Source organism: Papio anubis, chromosome 2 (assembly GCF_008728515.1).
Source record: "Papio anubis isolate 15944 chromosome 2, Panubis1.0, whole genome shotgun sequence".
NCBI classification, from domain to species: Eukaryota; Metazoa; Chordata; class Mammalia; order Primates; family Cercopithecidae; genus Papio; species Papio anubis.
Window position 1 is genome coordinate 179,018,166 of NC_044977.1, and position 15,890 is coordinate 179,034,055.

The 15,890-nt window shown below is 45.4% G+C and overlaps 1 long non-coding RNA gene across 1 annotated transcript in view; it reads right to left on the minus strand.

Moving 5' to 3' along the window:
• Nucleotides 1–15,890, minus strand: part of LOC103882440 — a 39,452-nt gene that overhangs the window by 11,819 nt on the left and 11,743 nt on the right. The window contains exon 2 of the long non-coding RNA XR_644263.4: nt 8,689–8,819. This is a non-coding gene — a long non-coding RNA (uncharacterized LOC103882440). The remainder of the gene's footprint in view (nt 1–8,688; nt 8,820–15,890) is intronic.

The window sequence follows — 15,890 nt, forward strand, 5'->3', positions numbered from 1 at the left end:
GAGTTGTAAATACAAGAGTTGTTTCTAATCTGAGTCCTTAAGAACTTCTTGAGGGTTACAGATCTGTTCATTCTATTACTAGAAAGACTTCCAATTAAGGTGCAGTAAAAAGTTCACAGTTTGGGGATCTTCCTGTTTTCTAAAACTAATTGAAATGTGATAGACAATATACAACAACAGAAGCCTGATTGATGTCTGGGTACAAATGCCACTTTGAAAAACTGTTAGACAACTCTGTGTAAAGTTGAATATATACCTATTTTATGATCCAATAATTCTATACCTAGGTATTGATCCAAGAGAAATGAAAACTTTGGTCCATAAAATGACTCATTCAAGAATGTTGGTAACATCATACTTGATATGATTTTGCTGTGTCCCCACCCAAATCTCATCTTGAATTGTAGCTCCCACAATCCCCACGTGTCATGGGAGGGACCCAGTGGGAGGTAATTTGAATCATGAGGTTAGGTTTTTCCCACGCAGTTCTTGTGATAGTGAATAAGTCTTATGAGATCTGATGGTTTTATAAAGGGCAGTTCCCCATACACACTGTCTTGCCTGCTGTCATGTAAGATGTGCCTTTGCTCCTTTTTCACCTTCCACCATGATTGTGAGGCCTCTCCAGCCATGTGGAACTCTGAGTCTGTGAAACCTCTTTCCTGTATAAATTACCTAGTCTCAGATATATCCTTATTAGCAGCATGAGAACAGACTAATACAGTAAATTGGCACCAGGTAGTGGAGCACTGCTGTAAAAACACCTGAAAATGTGGAAGCGACTTTGGAACTGGGTAACAGGCAGAGGTTGGACCAGTTTGGAGGGCTCAGAAGAAGACAGAAAGATGTGGGAAAGTTTGGAACTTCCTGGAGACTTGTTGAATGGCTTAGACCAAAATGCTGATAGTGATATGGGCGATAAAGCCCAGATTTAGGTGGTCTCAGATGGAAATGAGGAAGTTCTTGGGGACTGGAGCAAAAGTGACTCTTGTTATACTTTAGCAAAGAGACTGGTGGCATTTTGCTCCTGGCCTAGAGATCTATGGAATATTGAACTTGAGAGAGATGATTTAGGGTATCTGGTGGAAGAAATTTCTGAGTGGTAAAGTGTTCAAGAGGAAGCAGAGAATAAAAATTTGGAAAATTTGCAGACTGATGATGTAATAGAAAAGAAAAAAAATTTTCTGGGAAGAAATCCAGGTCTACTGCAGAAATTTGCTAAGTAACAGGAAGCTGAATGTTATTCACTAAGATAATGTGGAAAATATCTTCAGGGGATATCAGAGTCCTTTCTGTCAGCCCTGGTCATTACAGGTCTGGAGGCCTAGGAGGCAAAAATGGTTTCCTGGGCCAGGTCCAGGGCCCCCCTGCAGTGACAGCTTAGGGACTTGGTGCCCTGCATCCCAGCCACTCCAACCATGGCTAAAAGGGGCCAAGGTATAGCTCAGGCTGTGGCTTCAGAGAGTGCAAGCCCCAATCCTTGGCAGCTTCCATGTTGTGTTGAGACTGCAGGTGCACAGAAATCAAGAATTGAGGTTTGGGAACCTTGCCTAGATTTCAGAGGATGTATGGAAACTCTGGGATGTCCAGGCAGAAGTTTGCTGCAGTGGTGGGGCCCTCATGGAGAATCTCTGCAGTGCAGAAGGGAATGTGGGGTTGAAGTCCCCACACAAAGTCCCCATTGGTGTATTGCCTAGTGGAGCTGTGAGAAGAGGGCCACCGTCCTCCAGACCCTAGAATGGTAGATCCACCAACAGCTTGCACTGTGTATCTGAAAAAGCTGCAGACTCTCAATGCCAGTCTGTTAAACCAGCTGGGAGGGGGCTATACCCTGCAAAACCACAGGGGCAGAGCTTCCCAAGGCTGTAGGAGCCCACCTCTGGTGTCACCATGACCTGGATGTGAGACATGGAGTTAAAGGAGATCACTTTGGAACTTTAAGGTTTAATGACTGCCCTGTTGGGTTTTGGACTTGCATGGAGCCTGTAGCCCCTTTGTTTTGGCCAATTTCTCCCATTTGGAACAGCCGTATTTACCCAATGCCTGTACCCCCATTGTATCTAGGAAGTAACTAACTTACTTTTGATTTTACAGGCTCATAGGTAAGAAGGGAGTTGCCTTGCTTCAGATGAGACTTTGGACTTGGACTTTTGCATTAATGCTGGAATGAGTTAAGACTTTAGGGGACTGTTGAAAAGGCATGATTGGCTTTGAAATGGAAGAACATGAGATTTGGAAGGGGCTGGGGCAGAATGATATGGTTTGGCTGTGTTCCCACCCAAATCTCATCTTGAATTGTAGCTCCCATAATCTCCATGTGTCTTGGGAGGGACCTGGTGGGAGGTAATTGAATCATGGTGGTGGATTTTCCCATGCTGTTCTCATGATAGTGAATAAGTCTTGCAAGATCTCATGGTTTTATAAAGGACAGTTCCTCTGCATATGCTCTGTTGCCTGCTGCCATGTAAGATGTGCCTTTCCTCTTCCTTGCCTTCTGCCATGATGGCCTCCCCAGCCATGTGGAACTGTGAGTCCATTAGACTTCTCTCCTTTATAAATTACCCAGTCTCTGGTATGTCCTTATTAGCAGCATGAGCATGAACTAATACAATACTTAATGGTGCAAGACGGACTGCTTTCTCCCCAGGATCAGTAACAAGACTAGGATGTCTGCTCTTCCATTTCTATTCATATTGTATTGGAAGTTCTCATCAGGAAAAAATCACCAAGAAAAAGAAATAAAAGGGATCTAGATTGAAAAGGAAGAAGTAAAATTATCTCTTTTTGTAGATGATGTGATCTTATATGTAGAAAATTCTAAGAAATCCACTATAAAACTATTAGTGAGTTTTATAAATGAGTTCAGCAGGTTGCAGAATACAAGATCAATATACAAAAAACAATTGTATCTACTTTGGGACGCCAAGGCAGGCAGATCACCTGAGATCAGGAGTTAGAGACCAGCCTGGCCAACATGGCGAAACCTCATCTCTACTAAAAATACAAAAATTATCTGAGCATGGTGGTGTGCGCCTATAATCCCAGCTACTTGGGAGGCTGAGGCAGGAGAATTGCTTGAACCCGGGAGGTGGAGGTTCAAGTTGGTATGTGAATTATATATCTTCCCCTACCCACAAACTGCTTAAAAGGTAACTTTTAAGTTACCTTTTGTTTGGGGCTCAGTCCTTTGGATGTTAATCCAACTGGGCCGGTGCACCTAAATAATTAATAAATATCCTCTGAACCCCATCGGTCTCTCTGATTCCTTAAAATCCTGTTATATTTCTGGGAACTCACCCATGATTGGAGACAACAGATTTACTGTCTCCTTTGTCTGTGGGACTAGAGCCCCAGGGCCGGTGAAGACCTGGCATCCAAGGTGTGCCATGGGGGAGCTTCACCTGGATGGAAACAAGCTCTCCCTGTGTCCCAGCACCCTGCCTGGTAGCGCAATGGAACCGGGGATGGGGCTGCAGGACAATACCAGCACTTTGGGAACCACGGTAAGGAGCAAGGGCCCAAGGCAGGGAAGCCCGTCCCATAAGGACAACGGGGAACTTTATCACCTCCTGGGGAATGACCACTAATCCAACGCCCCCAGCCGCGGCAGGAGTGGCTTTCCAATTTGGGTGAACCTCGTGTCCCCACTAACAAAGTGAAAGTGGCTACCAAGGTGTACATTAACTGAGATCAGGAGGCAAAGAAGGAGGCTGATCGGAAACTTAAGAAAGGCTAATTTAGGCCGGGCGTGGTGGCTCACGCCTGTAATCCCAGCACTTTGGGAGGCCGAGGCGGGCGGATCACGAGGTCAGAAGATTGAGACCATCCTGGCTAACACAGTGAAACTCTGTCTTTACTAAAAATACAAAAAATTAGCCAGGTGTGGTGGCGGGCGTCTGTAGTCCCAGCTACTCGGGAGGCTGAGGCAGGAGAATGGCCTGAACCCAGGAGGCAGAGCTTGCAGTGAGCCGAGATCACGTCACTGCACTCCAGCCTGGGTGACAGAGCGAGACTCCGTCTCAAAAAAGAAAAAAAAAAGAAAGGCTAATTTACTAGCAGCAGCCCTTACGGGAAGAGAAGCTGGCTTTGCAAGGAGGCATGGACATGGGCGTGAACGCAGTCATGGAAAAGGCTAGTCTGGACAGGAGTTTAAAAGCTGGCCGAGTCTAGAGACAGATTAATGTGCATAGTGCAAAAGGAAAGGACATTGGAAGAATAAATGTCAAAAGAATAAGGAGAATGGTCAAGGCCATGGTATGAAAAAAACACTGGCCAAGGGCTACTGCACCCAGGAGAAACCCAAGACCCCCTGCACCTGCTGTGGAAGGCAGGGTATAAAGTGTCAAGAAAAAAAGCTCAAATCTGCTCTAAAAGTGTCCAACATTTAAGCTTTTATATAAGCCAAGAGAAAAGATGGCTTAGTAATGAACAAAAGCAGGCTGTTTGTGCACTTCCTACTCCAACCACCTGGCGTCAAATAAGAGAGTTCCTAAGGGCAGCAAGGTTCTGCTGCATTTAGATCCCAAATTTGTTGCTCATGGCTAAGCCATTACACAAAGCCACAAAGAAGAGGAAAGAAGGAGCCCCTCCTCTAGGAGGCCAACCAGGAGAAGGCTTTTAAAGAAATCAAAGAAGCCTTGACTCAGGCCCCAGCTTTAGGACTGCCAGATCTAACTAACTAAGCTTTTCTTCTTGTATGTCCACAAACGAAAGGGAGGCCAAAGAGGTTCTAACTCAAGCCATAAGGTCACGGCATCACCCAGTGACATACTTATCCAGGCAATTAGATTCTATGGCACCTGGATGGCCTCCTGGTTTTAAAGCACTAGCTGACACTGCCCTACTGGCACAGGAAGCTAATAAACTGACTTTAAAAACTGTGAATAGCCTAAACCCGGCTACTTAGTTCCTCACTGAGTCAGTCTCAGGAGGCCCCCTTCATTGCTGTGTGGATGTGGTAGATAAAGTGTTCTCAAGCCATTTGACAGATTGGCCCCTTGGGGACCTGGACATTGACTATTTTACTGATGGAAGCAGTTTCATACTAAAGGGAGTCCGTTGAACTGGGTATGCACTGGTAACTTTGGACTCAGTATAGCAGTGCAGTCTTTGCCTACAGAAACTTCTGCTTAGAAAGCAGAGCTAATAGCTCTGACAAGAGCTCTCTGGCTAGCCAAAGGCCAAAAAAACAAATATTCACACAGATTCCAAATATGCTTCTGCCACTTTGTATGTTCATGAGGTTACTTATTTTTTTTGTTTGTTTTTTTGAGACAGAGTCTCGCTCTGTCGCCCAGGCTGGAGTGCAGTGGCCGGATCTCAGTTCACTGCAAGCTCCGCCTCCCGGGTTCACACCATTCTCCTGCCTCAGCCTCCCAAGTAGCTGGGACTACAGGCGCCCGCCACTTCGCCCAGCTAGTTTTCTGTATTTGTTAGTAGAGACGGGGTTTCACCGTGTTAGCCAGGATGGTCTCGATCTCCTGACCTCGTGATCCGCCCGTCTCGGCCTCCCAAAGTGCTGGGATTACAGGCTTGAGCCACCGCGCCTGGCCCAAAAGACGTGGCAGTGATGCACTGCAAGGGGCACCAAAAAAAGCAAGAACACTAAAGGCTAAAGAAAATAGAAGGGCAGACAAAGAGGCAAAGCAGGCTGCAATGACAACTCCACCTTCTAAAGAAGAAGCCTTAGCTATGCCTCTCCTCCTGGAGATTCCCCTCCTGGAGATCCCAAGCTACACTCCAAATGAGAAGGCTTGGCTTGCCCAGGAAAATAAGAACTACATTGAAGGAGGATGGTAAAAATTCTCCAATGGGAGGCTAGCCATACCTGAAATAGTGGTCCCCAGATTTGTAAAAGAGTTCCACCAAGGAACTCACATGGGAAAAACAGCACTAAAGACATTATTAAAGGCATCATTTCTATGTGCCACGACTCACTGCTATTACTTGAGCCATTTGTAAACAAACAGTGTTTAACTTGCACTCAGAACAATCCACAAAAAGGGCCTACTTGGCTCCCGGGAGTTCAGGAAACAGGAGCCATGCACTGTGAAAAACTGCTTATGGACTTCACCAGATTGCCCTGAGAGGGAGGCTATCAGTACATGTTGGTGTTCATTTGCACCTTTTCAGGATAGGTCGAGGCCTTCTACACCTTGACAGAGAAGGCACTAGAGGTGGACCAAGGTGTTAAGAGACATTATTCCCAGATTTGGACAGCCTCTAACTCTAAGATCAGACAATGAACCAACATTTGTGGCTGAAACAGTTCAGGACTTAGCTCGACTATTAAAAATAAAGTAGAAATTACATAGAGCCTACAGGCTGCAGATCTCAGGTAAAGTGGAGTGCATGAACCGAACACTCAAACAGATGCTGAAGAAATTTTGTCAAGAAACTCATGGTGGGATCAAGGTCTTGCCCATGGTCCTCCTCCGAGTCAGGTGCACGCCCACCTAACAAACTGGGTATTCGCCCTATGAGATTTCGTTCAGCGGCCACCCCCCATGATAAGTCAGGTTAAAGGTAATCTCTGTAAACTAGAAAAACTAACTTTAAAAAGGCAAATGCAGGCTTTAAGTATGGCCACGCAAAAGATGCATGGCTAAGGTGTGGAAAAGAATGCCTGTAAGTCTAACAGACCCATACACCCTTTCAAACTTTGGGACTTTGTTTAGGTTGAAAAACAGAATCCAACCACTCTAGGACCCATATAGGACAGGCCCCACATTGTGATCATGTCTACTCCCACTGCTGTTAAAGTTGCAGGTGTCACACCTTGGATTCACCATAGCTGGCTGAAACCAGCAGCAGCAGTGACTCCTGACGATGACCAGTGGATTGGCCAACAAGACCCAAATCGCCCCACCCGAATAGTCCTACGGCGAAACCTAACCACCAGTAAGAAGGACAACTGCCCTGCTCTGGCCACACCGGAAGCTGGTCAGTCTATGCACGGCTGAAGCTTGAGGATCCTGCAAGCTCTGCTCTAGTCACATCCAGGAACCTGACTAGTCTATGCACAGCCAAAGCTAAAAGAACCCTCTCCAGATATACAGTTTATAAGCCTAGCTATAATTCTGTCAATACTGATTGTTCTGTTGTTATGTTATTACTGCAAATGCTGCAGATGTCTATGCCCGGAAGAAGGTTTGCTGTGCCCATGTGTAGTGTAAGCATGTTTCTATTACATACACTAATGTTGTTACCATTTCTGCCTATACTTTTTTTTTTTTTTTGAGGCAGAGTCTCGCTCTGTCGCCCAGGCTAGAGTGCTGTGGCGCGATCTCGGCTCACTGCAAGCTCCGCCTCTCGGGTTCACACCATTCTCCTGCGTCAGCCTCCCGAGTATAGCTGGGACTACAGGCCCCTGCCACCACAACCGGCTAATTTTTTGTATTTTTAGTAGAGATGGGATTTCACCGTGTTAGCCAGGATGGTCTTGATCTCCTGACCTCATGATCCTCCCACCTCGGCCTCCCAAAGTGCCGGGATTACAAGCGTGAGCCACCGCGCCCGGCCCATTTCTGCTTATACTAAAAGGGGAGAAATCTCTAGAAGGATGCCCACACTGTGTACACACTACCTGGGTAAGGAGGAATACCATAGTTAAAACTCTACTGTACCATACCTACTATGAATGTACAGGAACCAAGTTAAGAACCTGCACATACAACCAGACCACCTACTCAGGCTGTGACCCAGGAAATAATCAGCTATGTGTATGTTATGACTCTAAGCTCTTACCCTATGAATTCTGGTTTGAGGTACATATTAAATCAGAGGGAGAAAAAGAAAGAAAGCTTATAGCTCAAACCAAAGAAGCCCCTCCCTCCTATAAAGAGCCTATTTCCTTATACTTTGATACCTGCCATGTCATGTATGTTCATAATCATAAAAAAACCAGAAGCAGTCTGCAATGGTTTGACACAAGAAAGGCTTAGCAGCAACAGTCCTAAACATCTGTGTGGAGAACCACAAATCAGATGCCCAGACTGTAACATTCAGTGGTCTACGCTAACACAGCTCCAACATTTATATTCAGGAAGGACTGCTCTACTAAATAGTAGGTCAACCAAACCAGATTGTAAGACAAGGACATGCAATCCTTTAAATTTTACGATCTTAAAGCCAGAGCTACCTTTTTGGTCTATAGGACAGACAGCACTATTACGAGCTGATAAAGGAGCAGGCCTTGGAGTTCCACTACTAATTGTCAAAAAGACTAGAAGGACTCAAATGCATCCAACCCCGCCATTCTGGGTCCATAAGTCATTCTATAAGCATTTTAATCAGCCAGTGCCCAAGCTTCCTCCATCAACCAAAAACTTATTTGCTCAGCTAGCTGAAAACATAGCTGGCAGCTTAGGAATTTCCTCATGTTATGTATATGGAGAAACTAATATGGGTGACCAGTGGCCATGGGAGGCAAAGGAATTAATGCGGCCATGGGAGGCAAAGGAATTAATGCCACAAGATAACTTCACTTCGCCTAACCCTGCCAGTAAATCAACAGCCTCAGCCCGTGTTTGGTTGTTAAAAGCCTCCATAATTGGAAAGTACTGTATCGCCCGATGGGGAAAGGCTTTCACAGAGGCAGTAGGAGAAACAACCTGCCTAAGGCACAGCATGATGATGAGACTAAAAACAAAACTCTATGGAGACACACCCAGAATGGCTCCTACTTACCAGATCCCAACCTTTCTCTTGGTTCTCTACTCTAAGCCACTCTGGGCATCAGCTAGAGGCTCCAGCTTCTTGAAAGGCACCCTCTGGCCTATATTGGATCTGTGGAGCACGGGCATATCGGCAACTGCTGGCTAAATGGAGAGGAGCATGTGTGTTAAAAGCAATCAAGCTTTCATCCTTTCTTCTAATTCTCTAAAGCAAGAGGAACTTTATTTTTTTTTTTTTTGAGATCGAGTCTTTGCTCTGTCAGCCCAGGCTGGGGTGCAGTGGCCGATCTCTCAGCTCACTGCAAGCTCCACCTCCTTCCGGCTTCACATTCTCCTGCCTCAGCCTCCCCGAGTAGCTGGACTACAGGTGCCCCACCCCGCCTGGCTAGTTTTTGTATTTTTAGTAGAGATGGGGTTTCACCGTGTTAGCCAGGATGGTCTCCGGGATTCCGACCTCGCGGATCCAATTGCCTCGCTTCTTCCCAAAGTGCTGGGATTACAGGCTTGAGCCACCGCCTGTTCCAAGAGGAACTCTTAAGATATCCAGTTTATGATTAAAAAAATAAAAACTAGAAGAAGCATAATCACAAAAATAGACACAACTATCAAAAAGAATATGGACATAGGAAACTGGAAAGATAACGAATGGCCTCCTGAAAGAATCATTAAATACTATGGGCCAGCTACCTGGGTGCAAGACAGGTCATGGGGGTACCATACCCCCATTTATATGTTCAACTGCATCATAAGGTTGCAGGCAGTCCTTGAAATCATAACCAATGAAACATCAAAGGCACTAGATTTATTGGCAATCCAAGCAACACAAATGAGAAATGCTATATACAAAATAGGCTGGCTTCAGATTACCTGTTAGCCTCGAAAGGAGGAGTATGTGGAAAATTTAATTTAACCAACTGTTGCCTAGAAATCAATGATAATGGCCGAGCTGTCATGGAAATCACAGTTAGAATGCTCAAGTTAGCCTATGTTCCAGTTCAGACTTGGTCCGGGTGGTCCCCAGATTCCTTGTTTGAAGGATGGTTCTCAGCCTTTGGAGGATTCAAAGCCATCATTAGTGGGTTCTTGCTTATTCTTGGCATCTGCCTCATCCTCCCTTGCCTTTTACCCCTGTTTATTGGTAGTATTCAGTCAACTATGGAGGCAACAGTAGTCTGACACATTACCGCGCAGTTGATGACATTAACCAAATATCAGCCGCTGCCGGTAGAAGAAGCAGCTCAGCTCCACGAGGAGGTGGCAAATAGTGGTGCTTTCTGTTAACACCTCTGTTATAAAAAAGCACCACAGGGAGGAATGGAACAGGAATTAAGAGAAATTGAAGAGTGTGTAAGCAGAAACTCAGTTGTATGTGAGAAAACCCAACTCCACCTGTGAAAGAGAAAGCGCTGGAGTCCTTATTTAAAAACTGCCTGTTTTTCTGTGGCTAGCAAGCTTTATCTCTCCTCCCTTCCCAGGCATTGTGAAGACCCTGTTTCCCTAGTTGTGCAGCTGCAAGGTCACTAGACAGATAAACTCAAGTCGCAAAACATGTTTTTCCTTGAAACGTAAGAAATGATGTAATGTATGTCTCAACTGAATAACTGTCTTTGTTTCTCGCTTCTGTAGTATGCTTCCCCCTGCACAGATCTCCCCTCACCCAAGAAATGCTTAAAAGGTAACTTAACCCTTTGTTCGGGGCTCAGTCCTTTGGATGTTAATCCGACTGGGCCGGTGCACATAAATAATTAATAAATATCCTCCTGAACCCCATCGGTCTCTCTGATTCCTTAAAATCCCGCTACAATGGAGTGCAAGGGAACACTTTGGATGATGGAAATTCTCTATCTTTTGGATGTGGGTGACCTGTGTGTGTGTGTATATATATTTGGTTGGTGTAAACATAATTGCATTTTTTTTTTGAGATGGAGTCTTACTTTGTTGCCCAGGCTGGTGTATAGTGGAGCAATCTATGGCTCACTGCAACCTCCACCTCTTGGGTTCAAGTGACTCTCATGCCTCAGCCTCCCCAGTAGCTAGGATAACAGGTGCATGCCACCATGTCCAGTTAATTTTTGTATTTTTTAGTGGAGATGGGGTTTTACCACGTTCGAGACCAGGCTGGTCTCGAACTCCCAACCTCAAGTGATCCGCCCGCCTCAGCCTCCCAAAGTGCTGGGATTACAGGCATAAGCCACCATGCCTGTCCTAACTGCGGTTTTGGCCATTACTTTCAACGACCAAAACCACAATTATGTTTGCACCAACCTAATATAAATTTATCAAAACTCATTGTACCACACACTTAAAGGTCTACATGTTTTATGGCATGTAAATTATACACCAATAAAAAATAAACACTATTTTAAACAAACAAACAAACAAATAGGATTAAACATCTTTGAGGTCAAAAACTAGGGAATAGAAGCAAAGTGTTGAGCAAAGCTGAGATTGTAAGTCCTCTGGGTCTTGGCACCCGAAGCAGGTAGCAGCTGCCAGGAGCTCAGATCCTGTAGGGTAACTCTGCTTCATCTAATATGGAGAGGGGGGCTGCAGTCAGAGGTTAGGGCAAGGCAGAGCTATTCCTCAACTGCAAGGAGACAAAGAAACTGCTGGTTGGCAGCTGTAGGCTTGTTAGGCTGGAGGATAAACACAAACTCATGACTAAGATTTGAAGCAACCCCTGAGCTCACTGCTCAGCAACTAGAACTGTGGTATGCCCAGACCCTTACAGGATGCGAGATTCAAACCACCAACAGAAGACCTGATTTTGGATTGCAACTCTAGGCTGTTAACTGGAAGGAGTCTTCGACTGGGTTCCTGAGAAGCAGATCCTGAGGCGGGGATTCTAATGCAAGTAATTTATGGGGGGTGCTTCCTGGAGAGGGGGAGGGAGGGAAAGAAATAAGACCAGGAAAGGGAAGAAGCTAAGTAAGAATGTGCTCTGTATTAGGGTTCTCCAGAGAATCAGAATATAGGATATATATCTACATCCATATCTATATCTATATCATCGATCTATGTGTATCTATATCCGTATCTATATCTGTGTCTATATTATCTATCTATATCTGTAAATTTATAAATATCATTAAAAATTTGCTCACATGATTATGGAATCTGAAATGTCCCAAAGCCTGCAGTTGCCAAGCTGGAGATCCAGGAGAACTGAGGATGTGGTTCCAGCCTCAGTCCAAAGGCCTAAGAACCAGGAAAGCCTATGGTGTAAGTCCAAAACCTGGCCATCTTGAGACCCAGGAAGAGTTGATGTTTCCACTAAGAGTCTGAAGGCAGGAAAAGACTGATGTCCCAGCTCAAGTCAGTCAGGCAAGAGGAGGCCCCTCTTACTCATGAAAGTGTCTATTCAGACCCTCAATTAATTGGATGAGACCCACCCACATTAGGGTGGGCGATCTGCTTCACTCAATTTACTGATTCAAATGTTAGTGCCATACAGATACACCCACACAGACACACCCAGAATACTGTTTGACCAAATGTCTGGGCACCCTGTAACCTAGTCAAGTTGGCACATTAAATTAACCATCACAAGTACCCTGCTGGAGTCTAGCCTCAGTCTGATCTCATGGAGGTTTTGGAGCAAGAATTACATGACACAATGAATTCCACTTTGAGGCAGTGTGTCACCTCTTTATTTTTATTTTTAAGACAGGGTCTCACTCTGTCACTCAGGCTGGAGTGCAGTGGCATGATCATGGCTCACTGCAGCCTCAACCTCCCAAGCTCAAGTGATCCTCCCACCTCAGCTTCCTGAGTAGCTGGGACTACAGCCATATACCACCATGCCCAACTAATTTTTAAATTTTAATTTGCAGAGATAGGGTCTCACTATGTTGCCCAGGCTGGTTTTAAACTCCTGGGCTCAAATGATCCTCCCACCTTGACCCCCCAAAGTGCTGGGATTACAGGGGCGTGAGATACCGCCTCTGGCTGGGTCTGGCCTTTTTTATTCATATGTCAGTGAGGCATCTTCCCATTAAACAAAGAGTAGTTCTCTGGGGAAGGGAGCAACCAACCCTTACAGCAGGTAGGGTAGTCATGTACAAGCAGCTATAGGTTTTTTTGGTAGGACATCAACAATATCCAGTACAGGGGCAACTTCAAAATTCCTACACAAAGATGGATTAGTAGAAAAGGAGAGAAAGAGGGAAAGAGAGAGAGAGACTATGAAAGAAAGAGCAACAAATATTTACAAACAAATAGAAAATCTCCCATTTAAAATGAGTGTGCACACCACAGTTCCATAGCCTAAGGAAGAAATATAATTCTAAAACAATGAACGAGATCAACAATCCAAACAGCAGCTCACTTGAGATGAAATCACCATAACAGGATAGTGTGGAAAACACTTTTAAATAAATATGCCGATCTATCTGGAGGAGAATAAAGTAACACCCACTAAGAAAGAACAAAAGATTGTAAAACATTTGCTGACACCAGGGAGGTGGCTCCTGACCAAGGGTGTTAGGAGAGAGAAACATGGTTGTCAACGGTAAACTTCCTTCTAGAACTGAACTTCATTTTTATTTTCAGACCTCATTTCCCCCCAGAAGGCAGGGGCTTAATCTCAGCCAATTCAGCATTGCACCCATCCCCCCTTTCCTCAGTAACATCTGGTGTTGCAATTTTGCGAGTGTGACTCTGGTCTTTGTGATTTGCTGATGTCAGCTCCTGCCTGTAACTGCATCCTGTCTGGGTCTCAACCATCCATCCATGAAGTCACCTGCTAAGTTGATCCATTCCCACATACCAGGCCATGTCTCACTCAGATCCCGTGGCACTCCTTTTGGGACATGGGAAATGCTCCATTCTCTCTTGCTCTTCTCCGTGGCCTCAGAAGACTTACTGGAGCTATCGAGGGCTTTTTCTGCTTCCTGCTGCTCAGGTTGGTGTGGGAAACCATCCTACTCTCTCCCCTCCATGGCTGGTTCATGGGAACTCTTGCAGGCTGCCTTGGTCCACATGCAGACACAACCTGCACTGTGTTGCGTCTGCATCTGCCCTTGCACTGTGATGGGGAACTCAGGGATCTTGCTTCCTCCCCAAGCTTGACATTGGGAATGTGGCCCAAAATCCCTATTTTCTCACATCCCAAAATCTGAGTGGGGATTTTATTGTGCTTCCTTATCCCAAGGGCTTGGCCATGGGAGGCAGCAGTGCCCGGACTCTTCTCTGGGAGGCTCCCAAGCCTTCTGCTTTCTTTCTGACTCCTCTCTCCCTCCCGCCTTAGCCCGTGGAAGCCTCATGCTTCTTAGGGCCCCTTCCTCAGAAGCTGGACTTGGAGAAGAAAGGCGAGGATGTGTCATTTCAGGAATACAGATGGGACAGCTTTAATTTTAAAATTATTTGAAATTCGGAGGTGGGGTTGGACAAAGAAGAGAAGAGTGAAGACAAAAGGATGATCAAGAAAATGGATGGTGGTAGAATATCTTTTACAAACTGGGATATTTGACAGTCAATACTATTGAGTTTGTGCTGTGACAGTGTAGACAGCACCTCCTCCTCCATCTCTTTAATGCTTCTGTAAAGTTTTTACACATTAAAGAGGCCTGATGTGGATAAGCTTTTTGTGAAATTCAAGGGACTCTGTTCCACATTTGAGTCAAGATACTGCAAAATAATGTGTAGGATGGTGAGATCATTCATGAACTGAATGGATTTAGTGGAAGCAGAGGCAGAATGTCTAGACCGAGGAAACCATGAGAAAGTGAGCGCTCCAGGGGTTCACAGAAATTGTGGGAAAGTTTTTAAGACAAACCTTATCTAGATTTTTTTTTTTTTTTTTTTTTGAGACGGAGTCTTCCTCTGTGGCCCAGGCTGGAGTGCAGTGGCATGATCTCGGCTCACTGCAACCCCCATCTCGGTTTGGTTCAGGTGATTCTCCTGCCTCAGCTTCCCGAGTAGCTGGGATTACAGGTGCCCACCACCACACCTTACACTTTTTTGTATTTTTAGTAGAGACAAGATTTCTTCTTTCTTTTCTTTTCTTTCTTTTCTTTCTTTCTTTCTTTCTTCTCTCCCTCCCTCCCTCCCTCCCTCCCTTCTCCTTTGTAGCTGGCACGGCATGATCCGGCTCACCACAACCTCTGCCTCCCGGTTCGCCAATTCTCCCTGCCTCCCGGTAGTTGATTACGCGCCACCATGCTTGCCAATTTTGTATTTTGCAGACGGTTTCTCCATCGCTGGTCAGGCTGGTCTCAACTTAACCCTCAGGTGATCCACCTTGCCTTGTCTCCCAGTGTTGATTTCTCAGCGTTTCGCGGAGGCCACCGTGGCCATCCTAGAGATGGGATTTCGATGTGTTGGCCAGGCTGGTCTCAAACTCCTGACTTCAAGTGATCTGCCTGCCTTGGCCTTTCAAAGTGCTGGGATCACAGGAGTGAATCACCATACCCGGCTCTGCCTAGGTTTCTGTATGCTGCTGACTGGCTTGCAAGGATTTGAGCCTCTTGTTTCTCTGAACCTGCCTCTGCCTCATGATATAGATTGAGAAGTTGAGTTCCCTTACAGTTCTGTCCTTCTGAAACCCAATAAAGTCACATTCATTGTTTTAGAGGGTGGATCCAGACTTTCCTAATAAAGAAAGATTTCTTTAGCTCTTAGGCTAAAACACTTACAGAGGTGAGGAAACACTTTTCATCCCTGAATTTATCAACTTATGAGTCTGAAAATAAAAACTGTTGACTTTGTTGATGTTCTCTATTGAATATGTATTTTTCTATTTCGTTATTTTCTGCTTTTACATGTATTACATGTATTTCTTTCACATTAAAAAATTCCTTTTTTTTTTTTTTGTAAGAAATGGTAGATTTTTATTGTCAAAACGGCATGCTTGGCCGGGAGTGGTGGCTCACACCTGTAATCCCAGAACTTTGGGAGGTCAAGATGGGAGGATTTCTTTTTTGAGACAGAGTCTCCGCCTGTCGCCCAGGCTGGAGGCAGGGCGCTGACCGCTCACTGCAAGCCCGGCCCCGGTTCACGCTTATTTCTGCCTCGCCTCGAGAGCACTACAGGCTTCGACAACCGCTACTCGCTAATTTTTGTATTTTAGTTGAGACGGGTTTCACCGGTCTTGATCTCCTGACCCAGGATCCTTCCTCGCCTCAGCCTCCCATAGTGCTGGATTACAGGCGGAGGCCACCGTGTCTCGCCGGATTTCGAGAATAGACTCTGAGAACAGCCTGGGCAACATAGTGA